Source organism: Grammomys surdaster, unplaced genomic scaffold (genome assembly GCF_004785775.1).
Source record: "Grammomys surdaster isolate TR1022 unplaced genomic scaffold, NIH_TR_1.0 170, whole genome shotgun sequence".
Lineage (NCBI taxonomy): Eukaryota > Metazoa > Chordata > Mammalia > Rodentia > Muridae > Grammomys > Grammomys surdaster.
In genome coordinates, this window is record NW_021604618.1 from 18,312,713 (window position 1) to 18,321,861 (window position 9,149).

General features: G+C 38.6%; 2 pseudogenes; one reads left to right on the forward strand and one right to left on the reverse strand.

Moving 5' to 3' along the window:
• Positions 1 to 2,901: 2,901 nt before the first annotated feature.
• Positions 2,902 to 3,605, reverse strand: LOC114620706 (annotated as a pseudogene).
• Positions 3,606 to 5,641: 2,036 nt separating this feature from the next.
• On the forward strand, positions 5,642 to 7,501 carry LOC114620821 (annotated as a pseudogene).
• The last annotated feature ends 1,648 nt before the right edge of the window (positions 7,502 to 9,149 follow it).

Consider the following 9,149-nt stretch of genomic DNA (forward strand, 5'->3'; position numbering starts at 1 on the left):
GGGAGAGGGAGAGGGAGAGAGGGAGCCCTAACTGGAAATCCCATGGGCCTTTGAAACCTTAAAGACCACTCCTTGTGATGTACCTTCTTCAACAAGGCCACTCTTTTCCAAACAGTTTCACCAGTTGAGGACCAAGCACTCAAAAATGAGCCTATGGGGGACAATATTAATCAAACCACCATATTCAAAAATGTGAAGACACAAAAACAACCTATGTATCTATCAGTAGTTGAGTGAATGAAAGAAATGTGGTATATGCAGATATTGATACATTATTCAGATAGAAAAGAAGGAAAATCGCATCATATGAGAGAACATGGATGAACCTCGAGACAGTGATATAAGGAGTCTTTATCTGTGGGATGGAACATAGCTGCCAATCTCTCTATATATCTAACATCTATCCTTTCTGCTCTCTCATGTATGATGACATACGCCTGTCTTACTTTCTTTCTGTTTCTGTGATAAAAACACTGAACTAAACCACTTGGAGACGAAAGGATTGGTTTGTCTTACAAGTTACACTCCATCATCAAAGAAAATCAAAGCAAGAACTCAAGACAGGGACTGAAGAAGAGACCACAGAGGAATGGTGATTCCTGGGTTACTGCCACTACTTACTCAGCTTGCTTTCTTATACAACCAAAGACCACCTGCCCAGAAGTGGTACTGCCCACACTGAGATCAACCATCAACCAAGAAAATGCCTTACGATGACCACATGCAGAACTGATGGAGATAATTCCTTAGCTGATCGTCTCTCTTCCCAGGTGTAATGGATGGATGGATAGATGGATGGATGGATAGATAGATAATAGATAGATAGATTGATAGATAGATAGATAGATAGATAGATAGATATAATAAGTATAGACAATGACCAACTATGAACAAGTTTTTAGCTAAAACTTCAAAGAGTTCTCAAAGGGCTAGAGGACAATGGAGTTCTGAGCAATCTCTGTAGAGACGTCCTTGCAACACTTAGTTGACTCATTAGACTTAGGTGGATCACTTTTTAACAGTAGGTGTAAGTTGGTCCTGGACCAGGGGATGCTTTGTACATAAACACTAACAACAAGACTCAAGAATATTAAATTGCTTTTCAAGTTAAGTTAACCATCAGCCAAAAGAGATTAATCATTATTTAAAGAAAAAAAAAGTCAAGTTCAGCTGTGCAACACAATAATACAATACCTAGCATCCAATAAAAAAGGAAATGGAGGTGTAGAGATGCAGAAACAATATGTAACAATTTTTTAAAAACATGAATTTAATAAACAAACCTCAGAAATAAAATAGATTATTTTATTAATTAATAAAGGCCCTAATTAACAAATTACAATGAACAAACTGTGCTTAAAATCTATCACCCATGTATTCAAAGAATCTAAAGAGAAACATAAACACAGTAAGAGGATGAAGTTTTTAAGGAGAAATCTCTTGTGTGTGTGTATATTTGTTTGAGGGTACGGTTTATGCATACATGTGTGTATGAAAGTACACACCCATGTACGTGTCCATTGAGACCAGAGAAGAACATTTGGCTTCCTATTCTAACACTCCATTTCATTCCTTCAAGACAAAATGTCTCACTCAATCTGGAGCTAGGCTGGCAGCCAGTAAAACCCACGGATCCCCCTGTCTCCACCTACCACACACTGGAGTTACAGGTTTAATCATCTCTCTCTTTTTTAAAGATGCTATTTTTATTTTTAGTTATTTGTCTATGTATGAGCTTGGACATATGAGGGTAGAAGTCAGAAGAAGGCATTATTGGATCCTTTGTAACTGGAGTTGCAGGTAGTTGTGAGCCATGTAAGAGTGATTGGAACCGAACTCTGGTCTTTTGCAAAACCATCAGGAATTCTGGATCCAGTTCTCCATCCAGAGAGTGTTGTTTTACATGGCTTCTGTGATCTAAATTCAGATCACCATGGTTGAACAGCAAGTGCCCTTCTCCAGCTCTCCAGCCTCTTAAGTAGAAATGTCTTTTTTTTTCCAAAAATGAGTTTATTTTGAAAAGTCTTTTAGTTCTCAGTACAGAGAGGATTTAAAAAAATAATAATTTCCTACGTCTTTCAGGCTAGTGTGTAAGCTGAATCTCAGCCCTACCACAGTTTTAGTGGCCATCAGCAGTCTGCACCTGAAATGACACCATTGCTCAGTACGGGTTTTGTGTTTTAAGTTCAGTGATGATCCAGTTATTTTGTTAATGCTCTTTGTCAACAAATATTTCTCAACATCCAGATATGTTTTCCAAATCAGTGAAAAGTATGAGATTCTTGGGCAAAGATATTAAGCATCCCCATGAATGTCAATGGATGTACTTATAGATAACGTGATAATGATCACATCCTAAATGGATTTCGGAAATCATAACTTAGATTTAATGCTGTTATTTTAGATATTGCCAATAATTACTATCCACAAAACATTTTAGTATCGTTTCTTCAGTCAGGACCAACGTATATGAAATAATTGCTAGCCCTCGACTTTTGTTTAATCATGATCTTATTCACTTTGTCCTCTTTACTGTCTTGGTGTCTCAGGAAAATATGAATTCAAATAAATTAGTGATCTAGAATTTTGAGCTTTTTGATCTGGAGATGGGCTGGTTTTAAAGACAGATGTCTAGACAATGGATTAAATATTAATAAGACAAAACCAGTAATGTCATAGGAAACAACAGCAACACTGGACCCAGCATGAAATTAGGGCAAATGCAATACTACTCTAGATACACATGTAAGAGAGAAGCGTAAGTCCTGAGTATGCTCCTGGAGAAGAGGGCACATGAACTATAAAGACTAAATAAAGTGTATATGTTTCATAAATTTCATTTGAAGATGGGCTGTCTTTCATTTACCATCATCTGAGCTAGTTCCTTCTTTTAGAGCCATCTCAGACATCAACACGCAGTCCATGTTTTGGAGACATCGCTTGTCTGGTCCCTGTTAAATACATAAGGAATAAACACATGTGTGGCAGGGACAATGTGCTTATTACATAAAACCAGAAGAGCAAAGGAGGAGTTTTCCCAAATGGGCATATCCACAGGCCGTGACAGATTCCATCGCGGATGTGGTGCGAGGTCCAGGAAACGAATATCATCCACGGGAGGAAGCGCCATGAGTCCCTGAGCTTGAACAAGTGCATGGCGAGCTTCACACTCAGAACCGTGATGGGTATCACAGTGGAACAGTGAAGGAAAGGTCTTCTCAGAAGAGTCAAAGTGGCCTGTAAGGATAGGCATCTAGCTTGAACAAAATGGTCAATATCGACGCTAAAAATCCATCTAGAAGAACTTCTCCAAAGTCACACTTCCTCCTGATCCCAACAACTACTGCCCACGACCACATGACAATCATTCCATGTACTATGTTATCTGAGAGGGTACGGAGCCAGTTATTTTGCTGAATTATGGAAAACTGAAGAAGTCTGTCGGCTACTAGGCAGAAGATCCCCAGATCAAGGCTGGAAATGAGGGACTCTGTGCTACAGCATGGAGGTGAAGCACGAGTCTTCGCAACTTTGGATGCCATCATCAACTGTGTCAGTACAGTAAAAGCCATCAGGAACTAACAGGTAATTCTTGTTTTCATCCCCTGTATCCTTTGTTGGCCATTTCCCCACTCTGCAAACTTGCTCCTGCTCTTCCTCAGCAGGCTTGCCCTCAGCTCTCATCTGCTCTTCATGGCTGCCTGTGGCTGCTGAGAGCTTTCACTATAGGTAGAAATGTCTTAACCCACCAGATGAATGTGACAGTAGACCATACACTCCCAGAGAAAACAGACAATCTGAACACTTATAAAAGAATAAAAATGATGTAAATTTTAAAAAAAGAAAACATTAAAAATTTTTATATTGTGCTTCAAATGTGTAGGACAATTTTTAATTGCTTAATATATAGATAATTGGAAATCTTGGTGATATTCACTATACTAGGCAACAAATAATTTTAGATAAGATCATCAAAATAAAAGTTAGATTATCACTCATAAATTCTGCTTTATAAGTGAAAAGAAAAGCAAAACATAAATTAACAAACAGGACAACAACTTAGATACATAAAAATAGAACTATAATTTTGGCTAGGCAAGAAAGTTAGAAACAAAAGAACAAATACCATGATTCTACTCATATGAAACTCTAAGAAAGCTAAAAAATAAGGCAAACAAACAGACAAGCAAAAACCAGACAAAAATACTCCAAGTGAGGAAAAAGAAGAACATTTGCCTGAATCTAGGAGAGAGATTGAGAATGAATAAGACAATCATGACAAGATTACTGTAAACTTTAACTAATGACAGCTACATTAACAACTACATTCGTGAAAACTGATCATCCTATATACTTAAGATGGATGTAGTTTATTTATTGTATAAAAATTGTACCCCAACAAGATCAATTTCATTATAAATGTTATAGGAACACAGATATCAAAAAAAATCTAAAAATAACTTACTCAAACATGTAACTTCTTACTGTGAAAATATGTTATCGAAGATGTACCTAAAGGGATTGATGAAATACTGTGTTAATGGAGAGGCAGACTCTACATCGTAAAATGTCATTATCCTCCAAATAAGTAAAAAATTCAAAGAGTGGTACTGGGCTGTAGTTCAGTAGTAGGACACTTGTCTAGCATACATGAAGTCCTTGGTTCAGTTCTCCAGTACTGAAGGAAAAAGATCAGACATCAAAATGAGAGGTGGGGAAAACCGGGATGCTTTTTGTTATCAATGGTTAGTACTGAAGGCTGCTGGGAGATGATGGCGCCCAGTGAAGGACAGACACAGAGTAGCACCTCAGCTCCATCTTAGAACGCATTTCATGTGTGTTAGTATTCATCGTTTAAAAAGTTAAACACTTTAAATTGCCTTACAAAGTAAGGTTTGCATATGGGATTTTCATGCATATTCCCTTCTGGTAGTCCTTCTTCCAGGACAGAGTTTCACTATGTTGCCCCGGCATTTTTAGCTCTCGAGCTTCAGCCAATACAGAACCTGGAACTATGTGCTACTGAACCCAGATCATTTTTTTTTCTTGTGAAAGAAAATAATTTGATTTTGTTTTAAAAGAAAGCAACACCAAGGGTTTATTTATCTTGCTGTCCACCAACTACTCACCTTTAAACCAGTTACAGTACAGGATGGGGATCCATTCTTATTTATTTTCCTCTTGTTTGTTTCCTTTCTTGTTGCTGGGCATTGAACCCAAGGCACTACAAAGGCTAGGGAAGTGTTCCGTCACTAGTACATTCCCTAGGTACCTTTAACACTCTCCAATTTAACTCACAATTTGTTATTTTTACAAACGAAGTTTTAAAAAAATCTTTATACCATCTTGTATCCTTCCGGCTCCGTCGTGGAAGGAGGACTGAGCCTCATCTTCCTGAAGGTTGAGAACAAAAAGAAGATGCACCTGGACTTTCCCCGGAGCCCTCTGCGTTTTTAAGGCGTCGGGTGGAGTTTGGGTTCGTAAGCTGCGTTCGTTATTGAAAATAGAAGTCACTTCTACCTTCCCTCCGGAAAACTTGTTATCTTCCATTAAGTGTTTCCTACAGAAGGCATCTGTGGAGGTTCTTTAAGCTACAAAAAAATTGCCCAAGAATGTGTGACATCAGCCCTGTCAAGTGTCCATGATGCTGGGCCCTGAGGGAGGTGAAGGCTATGTGGTCAAACTCGTGGCCTACCCTGGTCCTGCTCAATTGAGGACGTACAAAATTTCCTCTCCGACTGCACCATTCATGATGGGGTCGCAGGTGTTCATTTCATTTATACTAGAGAAGGCTGGCAGAGTGGTGAGGCTTTTGTTGAACTTGAGTCAGAAGATGATGTAAAATTGGCTCTGAAAAAAGACAGGGAAAGCATGGGACACCGGTATATTGAGGTGTTCAAGTCACACAGAACCGAGATGGATTGGGTGTTGAAGCACAGTGGTCCAAACAGCCCCGACAGTTCCAATGATGGCTTTGTGAGGCTTCAGGGACTCCCATTTGGATGCACAAAGGAAGAAATCATTCAGTTCTTCTCAGGGTTGGAAATTGTGCCAAACGGGATCACACTACCTGTGGACCCGGAAGGCAAGATTACAGGGAGGCCTTCGTTCAGTTTGCCTCACAAGAGTTAGCTGAGAAAGCTTTAGGGAACCACAAGGAGAGAATAGGGCACAGGTATATTGAAGTGTTCAAGAGCAGTCAGGAGGAAGTTAGGTCATACTCAGATCCACCTCTGAAGTTTATGTCTGTGCAGAGGCCTGGGCCTTATGACAGGCCTGGCACAGCCCGGAGGTACATTGGCATTGTGAAACAGGCAGGCCTGGATAGGATGAGGTCTGGTGCCTATAGTGCAGCCTATGGGGGCTATGAAGAATACAGTGGCCTCAGTGATGGCTATGGCTTCACCACTGACCTGTTTGGGAGAGACCTCAGCTACTGTCTCTCAGGAATGTATGACCACAGATACGGAGACAGCGAGTTCACAGTGCAGAGCACCACCGGCCACTGCGTCCACATGAGAGGGCTGCCCTACAAAGCAACGGAGAACGACATTTACAACTTCTTCTCTCCACTCAACCCTGTGAGAGTTCATATTGAGATTGGTCCTGATGGAAGAGTGACGGGAGAAGCTGATGTTGAGTTTGCTACTCATGAAGAAGCAGTGGCAGCTATGTCCAAGGACAGGGCCAACATGCAGCACAGATACATAGAACTCTTCCTGAATTCAACAAAAGGGGCTAGCAATGGGGCTTATAGCAGCCAGGTGATGCAGGGCATGGGTGTGTCAGCTGCCCAGGCAACTTACAGTGGCCTGGAGAGCCAGTCAGTGAGTGGCTGTTACAGGGTGGCTACAGCGGTCAGAGCAGCATGGGTGGATATGATTAGTATTGTAGGAACATTTGAGTTATTTCAATCAAAATTTCACAGGCACCCAATAAGCAGTCAAGAGCAGTTTATAACTAGAGGAAGCTGGGGCACCCACTTTGCACCATGAGTTTGTGAAATCTGGATTAAAAAATTACCTCTTCAGTGTTTCTCATGCAAACTTTTCTTCTAGCATGTAATATTGAGTAAACTAAAACTATTTTCTTCCGCTTTTCTCAATTAACATTTTTGGAAGTATACTTAAGAGTGATGCTATCTGAGTTAAGTAGTTTATAAGAATGTTGAGTGGATCTTTAAGCACACCACAGTGAACACACTGGGGACATGTACTTTTCTGGAGAACTCGACGGTGCTAGATCCCTGATGCAGAGAGAAGCATTTCTCATGTTCATTCTAGTTTATATTTTCATTTAAAATCTTTAGGTTAAGTTTAAGCTTTTTAAAAGTTAGTTTTGAGAATTGAGACACAATACTAATACTGTAGGAATTGGTGAGGCCTTGACTTAAAGCTTTCTTTGTACTGTGATTTCCTTTTGGGTGTATTTTGCTAAGTGAAACTTGTTAAATTTTTTGTTAACTAAATTTATTTCTTAAAATAAAGACTTTTTCACAATGAAAAAAAAATCTTTATTTTGGATCCTTGAAAGAGAATGGACTAACAACCAGCTTTATAGAAGAAAAATCCAGAATAAATGTCATAAAATCTTAACAACCTAACCCAGCATCCAGAACACTATGCAGTATTTCATTTATTTGTTTTTTGTTTGCTTGTTTGTTTATTTATTTAAAGTATGATTAGGATGAGGAAAGGCTACGGATAAATTGAGAAGAAAGAACCCTGAAAGTGATGTCTTGAGCTCTGTCCGTATTCAACACTGTTTCCTGTCTAGTCTCTTAGGCCTAAAGTCGTATCTGTCGTCTATTAGTCACCACTCTCTGAAAATATCTTCTAAGCTGAGTTGTAATATGTTAACCAGAGAGATAAAGGCATTTTGAAAATTCTTTTCTGATTTCAAACAGTGTCTGGCATTCACTGTTGAAGAGTCTAGCTTTGAGATCCCACGCTGAACAGTGGTCTCTTTCAGGTAATCATCAGCTTTCCACCTTTCTACATAGGGAATCTTATGGTCAGAGTTTGAGACGGATTTATTACAGTCATAGATCTATCTTTTGGGACTAATACAATTAAATCAAAGGAAGTGGATTAGTATGTATGCATATACTAGTATAAAATTAATCAGCTTGTTAAACTAGTTACTGCATCTCCAATAATCTTATAAATTAATTTTATACCCTTCTTTCAGTAAAAAAAATAAGATTGATTAAAAAATAGACTGATTTTATTTTTACTCTATAGTGTCATGTTGTCTTTAATTAAAGCATAAACATATTTTGAGAAAAACAAATCATGTTGAAAATGTTACTATCAGAAAGGTTTTGTCTGTAATAAATGCATATAGGAAAGGGGAAAGCAAAATAAATCAGTTGTAAGATGAAGGCAGAGTAATTATTTTTTTTCTTATGGTGTAATGTTGGTTTTAGGGAGTCATTGCTTCTTCAGTTGATGAGTTGATCTGGAATCCAGGTTGACATACTTTCAATGTGTTCAACGTCAGTTATCAACTCCACAGACCCCTAGCAAAAATTATATATATATATATATATATATATATATATATATATATATATATATATATATATAATTATTGCTGGGGAAAAGACATTATAAATTCTTTGGAACTCAGAGTGATATCATTCATTTAAATTAGGAATGCTTTCATCATGCAGTTGAGGTGTCTTGGTAGAAAACATACGTTGGAAACTTTCCAAAGGACACTGAATGATTACATGTGAACGTTCACGAGTAGACTTACCCCATTTGCTATAAGGATTGAAGTGTTACTCATTATAGCCATTGATTAGGTAAGCATGCCAAAGGGAATATTCTAAAATCATCCACGTCTTTTCTTTAACTCATCATTTTCTTTAGTTCATGGTCAAATGATGACCTCTTCCCTGGCTGACATAGAGAGACAGCTGTTAAGGAGAAGGGAGGTGGAGGCATGCCTGTGACAGAGAACTGGGTACTACAAAGGGATCTAGTGCTCATATTCTGCTGTCTCTAACGTAGTTTCTTCTGGGAGGGGTGTTTGTTGCTTTGTTCTGTTTTGTTTTAGAGACAGAATCTCAAAGTGTTGAACTCATTATGTAATCGAAGATAATCTTGAACTTCTGGTCTTCTTGCCTCTACCTTCCAAATATA